This window comes from Notamacropus eugenii, chromosome 1 (genome assembly GCF_028372415.1).
Source record: "Notamacropus eugenii isolate mMacEug1 chromosome 1, mMacEug1.pri_v2, whole genome shotgun sequence".
Taxonomy (NCBI): domain Eukaryota; kingdom Metazoa; phylum Chordata; class Mammalia; order Diprotodontia; family Macropodidae; genus Notamacropus; species Notamacropus eugenii.
The window spans coordinates 317,490,715-317,507,583 of NC_092872.1; the positions used below are offsets into that span (position 1 = coordinate 317,490,715).

Genomic DNA, 16,869 nt, shown 5'->3' on the forward strand with positions numbered 1-16,869 from the left:
CACAACTCAAGCTCTCCTGCAAATTTCTACTCTTATGCTGGTTTTTCTGATTCAATGTTTGTTTGTTTTCAGAATCAGCAGATTTTTCTTATGTTTCATTTTTTTTGAGAGAACTTCATTTGATCATTATTTGATAGGATTTTTTTCAGCTCATTTTTTGAATGTATATGAAAAACCTCCATTTTACAATGAAACCCAGGACAGCCATCTCATCATTTCTTACCCAGTTACATTCCTTTCCACTTCTTCATAGTGTTTCCAGAAACATGTACACACATACATATATACATACATGCATATGTTTGTATGTATATATACATACACATACCAATATGTGTGTATATGTACATATATGTGTATATAAGTATGTATATGTGTGTATGTATGTATGTCTTTATTCCTTGAAATTACCCTAATACTGAGAAAGATCTCATGAGTTAAAAATATTATCTTTCTGTATAGGAATGTAAACAGTTCAACTTTAATAAGTCCCTTATGATTTCTCTTTCTTATTTATTTTTTCTTACTTTTCTTGATTCTTGTAGTTTAAAGTCAGATTTTCTATTCAGCTCTGATGTTTTCATCAAGAATGCTTGGAAGGCCTCTTATTTCACTGAAGTTCCATTTTTTTCTCCTGAAGTATTATACTCAGTTTTTCTGGGTAGGTGATTCTTGCTTTTAATCCTAGCTCTTTTGACCTCTGGAATATCATTTACCAAGCCCTCCAGTGCCTTAATGGGGAAGCTGTTAGATCTTGTGTTATCCTGACTGTGTTTCCACAGTGCATAGCCAAGGCAATATTCACAGCACTGGTGGTGGCTATGGATATGCCAGCATAGTTCTCAATTGCAAAATATAAAATAGTCTCTATATAGAAGGCAGAAAAAACCCATTTATTTAGATACCAGAAAGCCAAATCCCAGAACCAGAAAGCAAAACCTGCCACGGTGACCAAGAAGTCAGTAAATATGATTACTACAGGGGGCAATGCCATTCTCAAAACTGCCCCCCACCCCAGTCCTCGGCTTCCTCATTATAAATTGTCATGAACTTGAGTCTTGCTGTATTAATTGGCCTGTGTTCTTTTCCCTCTGACCTGATCCCACTCACTCACTTCCTCCCGGTTCTGTTTCACTCTTCCTGTTCCCCCTGTTCAGGAAGCTTCTCCCACTACATATGACTTAGGCTTCCAGGTGATTTAAGCAGATCATATGGGCCTATTAATGAGTGAGAAATTTAAATTAAAAATTAAAAATCCATTTAAATTGCTATTCCACACAATAGTCAAATTGTTTCTTTCTAACTGCTTGCAATATTTTCTCCTTGACCTGGGAACTCTGGAATTTGGCTACAATATCTCTAGGAGTTTGCCTTTTGGGATCTCCTTTTAGAGGTGATTGTCAGATTTTTTTCAATTTCTATTTTTTCTTCTGGGTTTAGAATATCATGGCAGTTTTCCTTGATAATTTCTTGGAAGATGATGCCTAGTCTCTATTTTTGATAATGAGTTTCAGGTAGTCCAATAATTTTTAAATTATCTGTCCTAGATCTATTTTCTAGGTCAGCTGTTTTTCCAATGAGATGTTTCTCATCATCTTCTATTTTTTCATTATTTTTTTCTGTCCTGTAATTTCTTGATTTCTTAAAAAGTCATTACCTTTCATTTGTTCCGTTCTAGTTTTTAGGGAATCATTTTCTTCAGTGAGTTTTTGGACCTCCTTTTCCATTTGGCCAATTCTGCTTTTTAAGGTATTCTCCTACTCATTGGCTTTTTGAACGTCTTTTGCCCTTTGAGTTAGTCTGTTTTTAAGATGTTATTTTCTTTAGCATTTTTTGAGCGCCCTTTAGCAAGGTGTTGACTCATTTTTCATTATTTTCTTGCCCCACTGTCATTTCCAAATTTTTTCTCTGCTTCCCTCATTTGATTTTCAAAATCCTTTTTCAGTTCTTCCATGAGCTGGGACTAATTCATGTCTTTATTGGAGACTTTTGATTTAGGAGCTTTGATTTTGTTGTCTTTTTCTGGTTATATGTTTTGACATTCTTTGTCACCAAAGTAAGATTCTATAGTCCGAGTTTTTATGCTGCTTGTTCATTTTCCCAGCCAAATACTTGACTTTCTAACTCATCAAGGCAGTTCTCTGCTTCCAGTGGGGGAGGGATTCTTTACTTTCCCACCTTCACGACTTTTGTGCCACTCTTTTCAGAGAAACTTCTAGGGCTTCTAAATTTTCAGTGCTTCCAAGGTGTTATGATCAAAGAAGAAGTGTTTACTCCTTTTCTGTCTTGTGCTCTTGTCTATGAGTGAACACAAGCATTCTTTTTTGTCTTAGAACTGTGAAGGGAATTCTCCCTCCACTGTACTACAAGCTTCACCACAGCAGCATTCCTCCTCGCCCCAGGACTATCACCCAAGACTTCAAACCAGATTAAAACAGGGCAGAGAAAGTGAATCCTGCCTCAGTGTCAGCAGAGATCCCTGCGATCACCCTCTGATCAGCTGCTTAATCAGCGCACAGTCTGTAGTCAGAGAGTTTCACTGCTACTGCACCTGACCCTGTTGCTATCTCTGCTGCCTCCTCACCAAGACCTGACCACACTCTTGTCTCACCCAGTTTTGATGGAGTTTTCCCACTAGTCTTCTCTGCTGTTTTTGGCGTTTGTAGACCAAAACATCTAGAAACTGCCACAGCTACCAGTGATTCAGTCCCCTGAGGCCTACTTTGGCTCAACTATGTCAGCGGGGCCCATGATGGACTATGCTTTACTCCCAGACCAGTGTTGACCTTTCTATTAACCTTCCAGGCTTCCGTGGGCAGAAGGTTTATTTCACTCTACCGTTTTGTGGGTTCTGCAGCTCTGGAAAGGGTATAGATTCATTTTTTACAGGTATTTGGAGGGTTTTGGCTGGAGAACTCAACAGGTCCCAGCTTTCACTCCACCATCTTGGCCCTGCCCTCCAGGAGCTCTTTTCACTTCTCAATCGAATTGCAGTTCTTTGGACTTCTGCATCATGCCCTTTGTCAGGTACTTTCTCTTCTCCCCTTTGCAGCTTCCTTTTACTTACTATCTTTCCCCATTAGATTTCAAGATCCCTGAGGGCAAGGATTAACTTTCTTGTTTGTATTTAAATCCTCAGCACTTATCATAGTAACTGATACATAGTAGGTGTTTAATAAATGCCTATTAACTCTGTGACTTTAATACAAATCTTTGACTTTTCATTTCAACACCGTTAAAAGTCAAAAAAATATATTCTGAAGAGGGGCAAATTTGAACAAAAACCAATCACTTCCATCCTCTTGTTTATTTTCTGACTCCATCCTAATTGATTTGGGGTTTGCCACCCTGATTGTATTTCAAAGTTCTCTCAATTTCCACCCACATTGGGAGATTTGTTTTTCATTATCCGTAGTCTCAGATTCAAATGACACTTCTGGGCACAAATCTGTTCCCAGCTACATCTTAGTCCCCTCCCTTTCAGGCCCTGTGCAACTCTACATGCCAACATGTTACCTCCATTCCCTATATTATTCAGTTCACTAACTCATCCCACCCAAGAAAACAGAGAACTTACATGTTATACTTTCTCCTCAATGAGAGTTAGGGCCAATTACTTATCATCACAAAATGAGAGGGGTGAAAATAATGGATACTTGCTGACACAGACTGCAATAGTAGTAAGGAAATTGCAGAATGTGTCACAAATCACAATCTAGTCAGTGGGGACATTTACCCTGGTAGGTCATAAAGGCATTAGGGACAAGGTCAGTGAGTATATTAAATCATGTCAGTTATACTGCTTTGTTTCTTTAAATCTTGGCCTACAAAGACAATTGTAACTTTTTATGTTTATATATTCATTTATTTACTTTTAGTTTTCAACATCTATTTCCAAAAAAATTTGAATTCCAAATTTTCTCCCCATCTCTCCCCTCCCCCCTTCCCAAAACGCCATGCATTCTGATTACCTCTTCCATCAATTTGCCCTCCCTTCTATGATCCCTCCCTTCCCTTATCCCCATCTTCTCTCTTCTCTTATAGGGCAAGATAAATTTCTATATTCCATTATCTGTATTTCTTATTTCCCAGTTGTATGCAATAACAATTCTCAACCTTTGTTCCCAAAACTTTGAGTCCAAACTTTTCTCCTTTCCTCCCTCCCCACACACCCCCACTGAGAAGGCAAGCAATTCAGTATTATGCATGCGTAGTTTCGCAAACCACTTCCATAATAGTCATGCTGTGTAAGACTAATTATATTTCCCTCTATCCTATGCTGCCCCCCCCATTTATTCTATTCTCTCTTTAGACCTTGTTCCTCCCCAAAAGTGTTTACTTCTAATTGCTCCCTCTTTTCATCACCCCACCTCACTTATCCCCTTCTACCCTATTTTCCTATAGGGAAAGATAGATTTTCATACCAAATTGAGTGTACATGTTATTCCTTCATTAAGTCACCTCCCTCTTTTCCCCCTCCCCTGAAAAAACTTTTTCTTACCTCTTTTATTAGAGATAATTTGCCCCATTCCTTTGCTCCCTTTCTCCTTCTAATATATTCCCCTCTCACTCCTTAATTTTATTTTTTTAGATATCCCTTTCTATTCAACTCATCCTGTGCTCTCTGTCCACACACACACACACACACACACACATATAAACACGTATATATGTACGTGTGTGTGTATGTATGTATAATCCAACCAACTACTCAAATACTGAGAAATGCTTCAAGAATTATGAATATTACCTTTTCATGTAGGAATGTAAAAAGTTTAACATTAGTAAGTCCTTTACAATTTCTCTTTTCTGTTTACTTTTTCATGATTCTCTTGATTCTTGTGCTTGAAAGTCAAATTTTTTATTCAGCTCTGGTCTTTTCATCAAGAATATTTAAAAGCCATCTATTTCATTGAATGACTATTTTTCCCCCTGAAGTATTATACTCAGTTTTGCTGGGTAGGTGATTCTTGGTCTTAATCCTAGTTCCTTTGACTTCTGGAATATCATATTCCAGTCTCTTCGATCTCTTAATGTAGAAGTTGCTAGATCTTGCATTATTCTGATTGTATTTACATAATATTCGAATTGTTTCTGCTTGCCTGCAATATTTTCTCCTTGACCTTGAAACTCTGGAATTTGGCTAATATATTCCTACGAGTTTCTCTTTTTGGATCTATTTGAGGAGGTGATCAGTGGATTGTTTCAATATTTCTTTTACTCTCTAAATCTAGAGAGTAAACAGGGCAGTTTTCCTTGGTAATTTCATGAAAGATGACATCTAGGCTGCTTTTATGATCATGGCTTTCAGGTAGTCCCATAATTTTTAAATAGTCTCTCCTGGATCTATTTTTCAGGTCAGTAGTTTTTCCAGTGGGATATTTCACATTGTCTTCTATTTTTCCATTCTTTTAGTTTTCTTTTGTAATTTCTTGGCTTCTCATAAAGTCATTAGCTTCAATCTGCTCCATTCTAATTTTTTAAGGAACTATTTTCTTCAGTGAGCTTTTGAACCTCCTTTTCCATTTAGTTAATGCTGCTTTTTAAAGTATTCTTCTCCTCATTGGCTTTTTGGACCTCTTTTGCCATTTGAGTTGATCAGTTTTTAAAGGCGTTATTTTCTTTAGCATTTTTTGGGTCTCCTTTAACAAACTGTTGACTCAATTTTCATGATTTTCTTTCATTGCTCTTATTTCTCTTCCCAATTTTTCCTCCACCTCCTTACTTGATTTTCAAAGTCCATTTTGAGCTTTTCCATGGCCTGACACCATTGCATGTTTGTTTTGGAGGTTTTCTAAGAGGAAAACTTGACTTTTATTTCTTCCCCTAATGGTAAGCATTGTTCTTTCTCATTTGAAAGGATGGAAGAAAATATTTTTCTTTTCTTTTTTGGGCATTTTCCCAACCAGCTACTTGACTTTTGAGTCCTCTGTCAAAAAGGGTGGTATACTCTGAGGACCTTTAAGTTCTAACTTCCTCCAAGGTGGCACAATCAAGGGAGAGAAGTTTACTCCTCTCCTGGCCTGCACCCTGGTCTGGGAGCTATCAAAGCTTTTCTGCCCAGGATCTGCAAGAAGAATTCCTTTTCCAGAGACTCCACAAGCTCCACTACACCAACCAGTACTCTTCCTCACCACTGGACCCCCATTTAGTGCTGTGATCCAGATCAGTGGCTCAATTCCCACAGGGCCTTTACTCCGAGGACTTCAAAAAATGTATGCTGCTGCTACTGCCATTGCTGCCACCACTGCCACCTGAGGTTGAGGTAGGGGATAACCCTGCTCCCTTCTCATTCGAGTCAAAAGCTTTCTCACTGACCTTTGAAGCTGTCTTTGGTATTTGTGGTTTGAGGGTTCTGAGAACAGTAGCTGCTGCTGGTGATTCTGCTTCCGAGGCCTGTTTCAGTCCTTTTCCTTCCTGTGCCTCATGGCGGCCAAGGGTGGGTTGGTCCCCATGGGCTGCGCTCTGCTCCTTGCCCTGAGTGATAGACTTTTTCTGTCAGCCTTCCAGGCAACCTTGGGCTGTAAATCTCTTTTACTCTGTCGTTTTGTGGCTTCTACTGCTCTAGTATTTATTTAGAGCCATTTTTTACAGGTATTTGATGGGTTGTGGGGGATGAGTTAGAATACGTGTGTCCTTCTACTCCACCATCTTGGCTCCATCAATCATTATAACCTTTATCTCTACCTCTCGTGCATAATACCTCTCCAAAGAGATTTTTGAAAGTTACTTGGGACTGGATAAAATGTCTAGTCAACCTTCCCAAATTCCTACAGCATTAATTTTTATTCTGTTATTTATTTTTTGATTGATATGATAGTACATATTTTGCATATTATTTTCTTGTTTCTGCATTCATTCAGTCTTTCCGTACTGCATCATATTCAATGCTTCTAACAGCACAATAAAATTAGATTGTAATCATGTACCACAGTTGTTTTTTTTTTTTTTTTAACAATTCCCTAAATTAATATGTATCTCCTTGGTTTCCAGTTTTTTACTACCACAAAAAGTGCTGCCATAAATATCTTGGTTTATATGGAGACTTTCTATTCATCAATGACTTCAGTGGGGTTCATGCCTGGCAGTGTCATCTCTGAGTCAAAGAATTGCATATTTTAGTCAATTGATTTTAATAATTCAAAATTATTTTCCAAAATACTTGGACTGATAATTCACAATTTAAGCAGGAACTCTTTACTCTCCCTGTTTTTCCACAACCTTTCCTGTATTGACTATTTTGTCGTCTTTTTAAATTTGTTAATTGTGAAGTGAAACATCACAGTTATTTTGACTTGCATTTTTCTGTTATCAATTACCTGGAGTTTTGTTTTATGTGCTTGCTAATAATTTGTAATTCTTTTACTTTTTGAGAACTATTAATATTCTTGAATGCTTAACCACTGGAAAATGTTAGTTATCTGCAAGTTATTAAAAATCTGTTATGAAGATCTTTTTACTATTGCTTTGCTCCATATCCTAAATGAATTAATTTTATTTTTGAAGGATCTTGCAAATTTATGTAATCAAGACAATTTTATTATTGCAATTTTGCTCTTTTGCTTAAGAATTCATTTCTCTACTTATATCTGTGAAAGGTGTATGATTAAATTCTCTTTAATTTTTATTGCTTTGAAATTTAATTTTGAATTCACATTTTCCTTTTAAATTTTTACTAGAATATATATTACAGGTCTTAAGTTTAATTTCTCCATAATTGCTTTCCAGTTTTTCTAGAAGTTGATGAGGATACTTAAAACTTTATATGCTCAAGTTTATGCAACATGAAATATTAAATTATAATTCTCTATTTTCTATTCAGTTCTAATGGTTTTTATAACTGTTCTTCCATTCATTCAAAGACCTAGAAGTGCCATTTCCCCTGTATTCTCATCATTTTTCATTATTGCCCTTGAAATTTTAGATCTTTGTTAATCCAAATAACTTTTATTATGATTATCAAGTGCTGTAAATTTTCCCTTTAAAGATCTTATTACTATAAAATTTAAACTATGAAGTAACTTTTATGTTATTGTATTAGTTTGGCCTGGGCTATAAGCAATGAGTATTTTTTTTCTCAATGACAATCTTTGCTGTTTCCTTAATATTTTCAAAATAAACTCTCATGTTGTCATCAAATAAAGGGTTTTATCTCTACTTTGCAATCAAAATTCTCTTATTTTATTGTTAATGTCAGCATGGTGAAAACTTTTTCAAATAATAATTACAAGTAGCATCCTTGATGTATTTCTTTATTATAAGGAAAAACTTTAAATGTACCCTCATCAATTCATCAATTTTTCTTTTAGATTTACATATTTTTCTGTTATCAAATGATCAACCTTTATTTATATTTAATAAGTTTTGAAAAGCATAAATGAATGCTATATTTAATCAAAGACTTTTTCTTCATCAATTGAAATCATCATGGTTTTGAATATAAAAAATAAATATGTAATTATGTTAATGGGCTTCAATTTAGTCCAGCCTTGTATCCATAGCATAAGTCAAGTTTAATATAATGAAAGATATTTTGGATAAATTGTTTTTGTCTTTCTGACAGCATTTTATTAAAAGAATGTAATCAATGTCAATGAATTATATTGGTCTATAATTTTTCTTTATTCTGTCCTAATTTATGCATTTTAATCATCTTTACCTTATAAAAACAATTTAATACAGTGTTTTATCATTTTTGAGAATAATTTTGTAAATTTGATATTAATTTCTTTTTAAATATTTTATCAAATTGTCTTTTGAATCGATCTAGTCTAGAACGTTCTTTTCCCCACACCCACACCTCATTTTTGTTAGTTGCTTTAGAAAGAGTTAAATTTCTCTTTTCTTGAATTGGTTCACACAAGATTACTATTTATTAGCTGGGTTATTTGATGTTCTCAAAGACATTATTTTTTTATTTACAGTTTTGTTGGTATACGGCTATGTAGTAGATACTAGCAATTTTTTTTTGTAATTTGATCTTTTTTTTCAGTTTGTTGATTTGATAATTTGACCTATTTTAATAATACTGAACAAAGATGATCAATTTTGTTAATCTGTTGAAAGAAGTAATTCTCAGTTTTCTTTATTATTTCTATAGTCTTCTTTGGGACATAGTTGTTTTCAAATACATGCGAATTTGGTGCTGTATATGCAAGTCATCTGTATATTTAGTTGACATTTCTACCTTCCGACCTAAGGTCTTAAGTATATATTAGAAACTGAGACATTTACATTTATTAAGAGATTGTTTTTACAGACTCCTGTATTGGTTAGTGTCAAGTGGAGTTAAAGCTACTCTTTCAGCACATTCAGTCAGGAAAATCATATTTATTTTGATCTCCAAGTGCAGAAGAATTGGCTATCAAAGTTTTCCACTCTTCTGAATATTTTCATTTAGCATATGAATTCATTTACTTATTTTTTAGGGATATTTTTTCTTCCTGTATGTTGACTTGCTCTATAAAAGGCTTTCTGTCATTTTCATATGCACAAGTAAGGAAGTATAGAAAAGGGAATTTTCTCTTTCTTAAATTTAATAGCCACATATGAGAGAGATCTTAAGTAGGGAGTAGAATTTGGGTGGGAGATGCAATATTTATTATTTTCTAGTTAATTGCATAGTCTATGTGAAATTGCTTTTTTCCCCTTTTTCCTAGCTTTGCTATTTTGTTTTTGATTGTGATATGATACTATAGCAATTTAGGTTCCTTTCTCTTTACGTACATTCCATTTTTGTTATTATATAGCAGTTGACTGCACAAGTTAACAAAAAACACATATCAAGAATATTTAGAAAAATAAAATTTTATTTGTACTTTTAAATTTACCTAAAACATTAAATGTATTTTTTTCTTAATGAAATAAAAGCAATAGGAGTTGTAGAGTAATGCAAACTTTCCTCAGCTTGCATTTAATAAATATTCCCAGGCCTATATTTATTGTTTGAAATTTCTATTTTTGAATACTTTCAAATCTTTCCTTATAGGATATCATTTTGGATTAAGAAAAAATAAATAGAAAAAAACTGCATTGTTTTTCAGGAATACTTTGCTAAACAGTTTGGTTTAGTAATGGTCATGGTATAACGTATAAGTTTTTGTTTTTGTTTTTTCAAAATGACCAGCAACATGAATATTGTTTATTAATTAATTGACACATACTTCTTTTATGCTTGCTTTCTTTAAAGAGACCCCATAATCACTGAACCAATTGGGAAGAAGAAATGCCTTTTCAGAATATTTTGGCTTTCAACTCCATGTTAAGGATCAACTTTGGAAATGCTGTCATCCTGGATATCTTCTGCATTAGCGAAGCATAGTTCTGAAATACTCTTCACACAAGTGAGGAACTCCCCAGGGTCCAGAAGTAAGTAGATCATATTTAACGTGATCATTTTGAGAATGACTTTTTAATGTGTGGACAGAAGAGAGTGAAAATCCTTTAAATTATTGCACCACACTTCAAAATGGACTAAGCTAGGATAGAATACCTTTATTGGGATGAACCAGACTGTTCTGGAGACAAAACTACATGTTTTTTTCAATAGAGAAATTTCCTTTGCAATTTCTGGGGAGTATTGAAGTTCCTTTCACTTACAAGTAAAAAGAACTGAAGGTAGAGGTAAAATCCGATGTCCATCTAATTCTATGTTCCTAGGATTTTCAACATTCTTCCTGTTTTGGAGTGACAAAACACCTTCTATCAGAAATGTTGAGAAGTAGATATTTCAACTGCAATAGAATAAAAGATCAGGATTTTTTTTTTTCAAAAACTGACTCTGATTAGCCTATCTTCAGTTTTCAAAAAAAGAGAAATAAAGAATGCTCCCCATACTTTATACCTAAACATTTGTTAAATTCATTTTGCTTCTGTTTTAATTTTTATTTCTTGGACGATGTACTTAAGGAAAGGCTTCTATCTTAATTAGGGCACATAAGTGATTCCCTAATGTGAAAGAAAAAACTTATTAGATTCAAGTGTGGTTTTTTTTTTTTTTTAGCTAATGGATTTATTGAAGGTAGCAGTCCATTTAAGTAGCCTTGAGAAATGAAGATAAACAGAAGTAATTTGAAACCTGAAACAACTTTTTTGAATTAAAATTTGTTTCTTGATTGGTAATAAATTAATACAGAGCAATTAATATCACCTCCCTTTTTTTGTATTTTCTCGTTTAATATCTGGATAAATTTGAAAATCAATGATTAGTTTTCAGTTACCAATCAATGTAAATAAATATATTAATAAATGCCTAGTATTTCTAATAGAAATCTCCATAGTTCATTGAAAATTGTACCAGATCCTTTAAGATTCCTTTTTAAAGATACGAGATTTCAGAAACTTTTTTCAAAGAAAGAATGAAAAAAATTGAAAGAATAACATAAGTTTATGAACTATTCCCGTAATTGGGAGTAGATGCCCCTTGTTCTTTCATTTGACCATTCTCATTTAGACTCAGCAAGGATAGGATTCAGTTTTATACTTCTGGCTACCGTTTTGGATTTCTAGTTTTATAAATATTTTACGTGAATAAAGTGTATATGAAAAAGTAGCTACAGTATATAAGATGGCACATAGGTAATATGTGACTCTTCTGAATAGATAATATAGAAATATCATAAACATTTGAAAGACTATACACATGTATCATACTCCAATTTATTTCTCTTTTCCTGAAATATTCGAACGTCTCTGTCTCTAGAAATCCTGAACAATCAATTACAATATTAGCTAACTAATTTATCTTGATGTTTTGAATTTTTTCCCATACAGCTATCACTCAAATTCCTTTATGGAATATTTTGGCTTCATTGAAGAGATACTATTTTTCTTGTCTATGGTGATAAAAATTGAAATTTTATTGTTAAAAAGTACAACATTGCAATTAGAGAGAGACATAACAATGCCACCTGAGTACTATGCAACTTTTGAGCTTCAGATTTATGAAACTATATTTATTTGGTGTATAATGTTTAAACTTTGCTATCTGCTGAAGTATTGTCTTCAACTATATCTAGAGAAGATAAATGGCATTGATTGCAAAATGGAGGAAATGGTTACTTATTTTTCTGTTTAATAAAATTATTTTATTTTCTGTGAGGTCTCTAAAACATAAATATTTTCATTCTTTTTATAATATTGCAAGCTAATGCAAAAATTCAAAAGTTAGGAGTAAGGAGAAACATTTATTTTGCAATATTGGAAGTCTATTTCTTTATTTAAGACATTCCTCAACAAGTGTCCTCAAGTGATGCCTTCAGTTGTCAATGACTGCCTTTTTGACATAGACTTTTCCTTAATTCTTCTCATCATTGTATCATGCATTTTTTGCTTCTCATCCTTAACAACTCTATTTTTCACTTGGTGACAATGAGTTAAGATAATGACCTTCAGTAATGTGTTTGCAGCTAATATATTAGCAACTCCAAGTTCTGTAATGTGTTTAAAAAAAGTAAAAATGTGCATTTCTCCTGAAATCCCTAATGTATTATTCTAAATATGAAAGTCCCCTTTCAACATGCCTCATATCCCTATTCTACTTACAAGTGGGGCAGGGCTATTTATATTATTGTGCCTACAGTTAATATTTTAAACTGGGGAAAAGGTTCAAATTAGAGTGATACTCCTAAGACATGAATCCCAGCTCATTAATAGGTAGTTTGGATTAATATTCTCTACCACTTATTCCAAAAGAATATCTAGTCTAAGTGTCTTTCATATTAATCTCAAAATAAACAAACTACTGCCATTGAACTAGAAGTTGAACTTACTTTGCAGCTTTGGAAAAACTATAAGTAGTTTCATTGGCAGACAAAAAAATTCCTAGGTTAGTTATAACACCGATTATTGGTTTTGAGTAAAGCAAATGCTTTTCTCTTTCAATACAAGAGTGGCACGCTAGAGAAGAAATTCTTACAACTCTGTACATGGATTTTTTCATAGGAAAAAATGCCATAAGAAAAAAGCACAGAATGGAAACTTCTGTGACATCTTACCACAGACTTCTATTAATTGTAACAAAGGAAGATCGAATTCTAATAAACAACACAGATAGTATTGAATTGTGACATATTAGAAAATCAGAGAAATAAGCATTTTAATCATTAGGAGGTTAAAAATACAAGTAGAATCAAATTCATTTTGGCCTTCAAAAACTTTTCATGAATATATTTGAGGAATACAAATTTAAGATATGAACAGAAGGTGGCAAAATTCCAGATTTCTGAATAGAGTATAAGTAAGGGAGAGTACATCAAGAATTTTTTCAGAATATTTACTGAGAAGGACAGAGTCAAGATGGTGAAGCCAACATGCAATACAAGGCAGAAAATCACCTGAACTCTTCCAAATTCGCCTACAAACAATTATAAAATATTGCCTCAAAATGAATTCTGGCTCAGATAAACCAATAAAAAGATAGTGTGAAACAATTTTTTATCCTAAAATCAAGAATGTTGTGAGGAAAGTTAAGTTTCATTTGGGGAAAAGGGAGTGCAGTTGAGTAAAGATATTATCTGGACAAGGTAACCCTGCCCCTGCAAGCCAGTTAAGAAGCCCTTAGTTCTTAGCACAGGAAAGCAACAAGACCCCATGCCTCTTAGCATAGGAGGACAGACTAGGCCCTGGAGTCATAATTCAGGAATCTTGACACAGTGACTCTTTCCCCACAAGAGCAGAACCCAACTTTAACAGAAACATTAAAAGTCACTAAATATGTTAGAAAAATGAACAAAAAACAAATAAAAGAGAACCTAAGTATAGAAAGCTACAATGGTGCTACAGAAGATCAAAATGCAAACTCAAAAAAGGAGAACAATGTAAAAATGACTGCAATGAGAAGCCTCAGAGTAAAGTATGAAATGGTCTCAATTGGCCTCAAATATTTCTAAAAGAGCTCAAAAAATATATGAAAAAACAAGACAAATAGAGGAAAAATTGCGAAAAGAAATTAGAGGGAAGCAAAAGAATCATAAAAAAGAGGATCAACAGCTTGTTAAAGAAAGCACAAAACAATGGGAAAAGATGCATAAAAATGGATGGAAGCAAATATATCCTAAAAAGTAGAATTCTCCAAGATACAAAGGAGTCACAAAAATCCACTGAAGAAAACAACTCCATAAAAGTAGAATTGTCCACGTGGAAAAGGAGGTGCAAAAGCTCACAGAAGAAAATGATTCCTTCAAAAAAGTAGAATTGGGCAAGTAGAAGCTAAGACTATACAAGACATCAAGAAACAAGAAAGCAAAATCAAAGAATGAAAAAATAAAAGAAAATGTGAAATATCCCATTGGAAAAACAACTGACTTGGAAAATACGTCCAAGAGAGACAATTTAAAAATATTTGAACTATCTGAAAGCCATGATCCATAAAAGACCTTCAAAATCATATTTAAATAAATTTAACTTTTACTTTTATTTTTTTCGCCATGAAATCTATTTTAGTTTTTTACCACTAACATTGAATCAGAAACATTTACTGAACAGAAGGCAATGCAAGATTAAATATAACATAACATTCCTCTCATGATCCTCCCACTAATGCCCATAGTGTCCATGGAAGAGAATGGGTACAAATTTGCAGAATAATAGCAAGAAAGTGAAGAAGTAAATCACACCTGTCCAGGACAACTCACAAATTTGGATTATGCACTTCGATGCCTTTGATTTTTGTGTTTAGGTTCTACACATACATTCTTATTAAATACATTTTCACCTTTGTAATGTTGCATAGAAGTATTAAAATGAATGGGGGAAATCACACACACACACACACACACACACACACACACACACACACACACACACACACACACACACCACAAGAGAAAATGGTCTGCTTCATTCTGAGATTCAATTCCACAATTCTTTCTCTGAATGTGGAAAGCATTTTCCCTCAAGACACCTTTGGGATTTTGCTAGGTCCTTGCATTGCTGTGAAGGGTTAAGTCTACCAGAAATATTCCTCACAAACCGTGGTTGTTGCTGTGTACAAAATCTCCTGGTTCGGCTTGTTTCACTCAGCATCAGTTCATATAAGTTCTTCCAGGCCACGTTGGACTCTTTCTGTTCATCACTTATTATAGTGCAATAGTATTCTACTATATTCATATACCACAATTTGTTCAGCCGTTCTCCAATTGATGGGCATCTCCTGATTTTCCAGTTCTTGGCCACCAAAAAGAGAGCTGCTATAAATATTTTTATACATGTGGGACCCTTTCCCATTTTTATGATCTCTTGGGGATAGAGTCCTAGAAGTGGTATTACTGAGTCAAATGGTATACACATTCTTGTAGCCCTTTGGGCATAGTTCCAAATTGCTCTCCAAAATGGTTGGATCAGTTCACAGCTCCACCAACAGCGAATTAGTGTTCCAACTCTCCCACATCTTTTCCAACATTTATCATCTTCCTGTTTTCTCATGTTAGTCAATCTGATAGGTGTGATGTGGTACCTCAGAGTTGTTTTGATTTAAATCTCTCTAATCAATAGTCATTTGGAGCGTTTTTTCACATAACTATGGATAGCTTTAATTTCTTTCTCTGAAAACTGCTTGTTTATATTATTTGACCATTTATCAGTTGGGGAAACAATTATAATCTTGTACATTCGCCTCAGTTTTGTTTTATATTTTAAAAATGAGACCTTTATCACAGACACTAGCTGCAAAAATTCTTCCCCAGTTTTCTGCTTCCCTCCTAATCTTGATTGCATCAGGTAAGGTTGAGCAAAAACTTTTCATTTTAATGTAATCAAAATTATCCATTTTGCACTTCATAATGCTTTCTGTCTCCTGTTTAGTCAAAGATTCTTTGCTTCTCCATGAAACTGATAAATACACTATTCCTTGCTCCACTAATTTCTTTATAGTATCAATCTCAAAACCTAAATCATGTACCATTTGAACGTTATTCATGTGTATGGAGTCAGGCATTGGTCTATGCTGAGATTTTGCCACACTGTTATCCAGTTTTCCCAGCAATGTTTGTCGAACACTGAGTTCTTATCGCAGAAGCTAGGGTCCTTGGGCTTATCAAACAGTAGACTGCTATGTTCATAGTCTACTGTGTCTTAAATAGGTATCATATTCTAACGGTCTACCCTTTTGTTTCTTAGCTGGTACCAAGTGGTTTTGATACCCGCTGCTTTGTAATAATATCATAATACTTTATTATATTATAATTTATAATACAATTTAAGATCTGGAAGGGCTAGACCACTATCCACAGCATTTCTTTTCATTATTTCCCTTGATATCCAGGACATTTTGTTGCCCCAGATGAATTTTGATATTATTTATTCTAGCTGTACAAAATAATGATCTGATAGTTTGATTGGTATGGCCCTGAATAAGTAAATTCACTTATGTAGAGTTGTAATGTTTCTTATATTTGCTTTCCTACCTACAAGCAACTGAAGTTTTTCTACTTACTTACATCTGACTTTATTTGTGCAATAAGTGTTTTGTAACTGTGTTCATATGGTCCCTGGATTTGTTTTGGCAGGTAGACTCCCAAATATTTTAAAGGGTCTACCCTAGGTTTAAATGAAATTTGTCTTTCTATCTTTTGCTGTTGAACTTTGTTAGTAATATATAGAAATGCGGAAGATTTGTGTAGGTTTATTTTGTAACCTGCGACTTTGCCAAAGCCGTTTATTATTTCAAATAGTTTTTTACTTGAATCTCTGGGATTCTCTAAGTATATAATCATATCATCTGGAAAGAGTGATAACTTGGTTTCTTCTTTACCTATTTCAATTCCTTCAATTTCTTTTTCTTCTCTTATTGCTCCAACTAACATTTAGTACCATTTTGAATAATAGTGGTGATAATGGACATCTTTGTTTCACCCCTGACTTATTGAAAAT

At 33.9% G+C, this 16,869-nt stretch overlaps 1 protein-coding gene across 2 annotated transcripts in view; it reads left to right on the forward strand.

Moving 5' to 3' along the window:
• Window positions 1-10,194: 10,194 nt before the first annotated feature.
• The window catches only part of LRFN5 (leucine rich repeat and fibronectin type III domain containing 5), a 133,665-nt gene continuing 126,990 nt past the window's right edge, over window positions 10,195-16,869 (forward strand). For both annotated transcript variants that reach the window (XM_072629631.1, XM_072629630.1), the window contains exon 1: window positions 10,195-10,368. The gene's annotated coding sequence lies outside the window, so the exon portion shown is untranslated. The remainder of the gene's footprint in view (window positions 10,369-16,869) is intronic.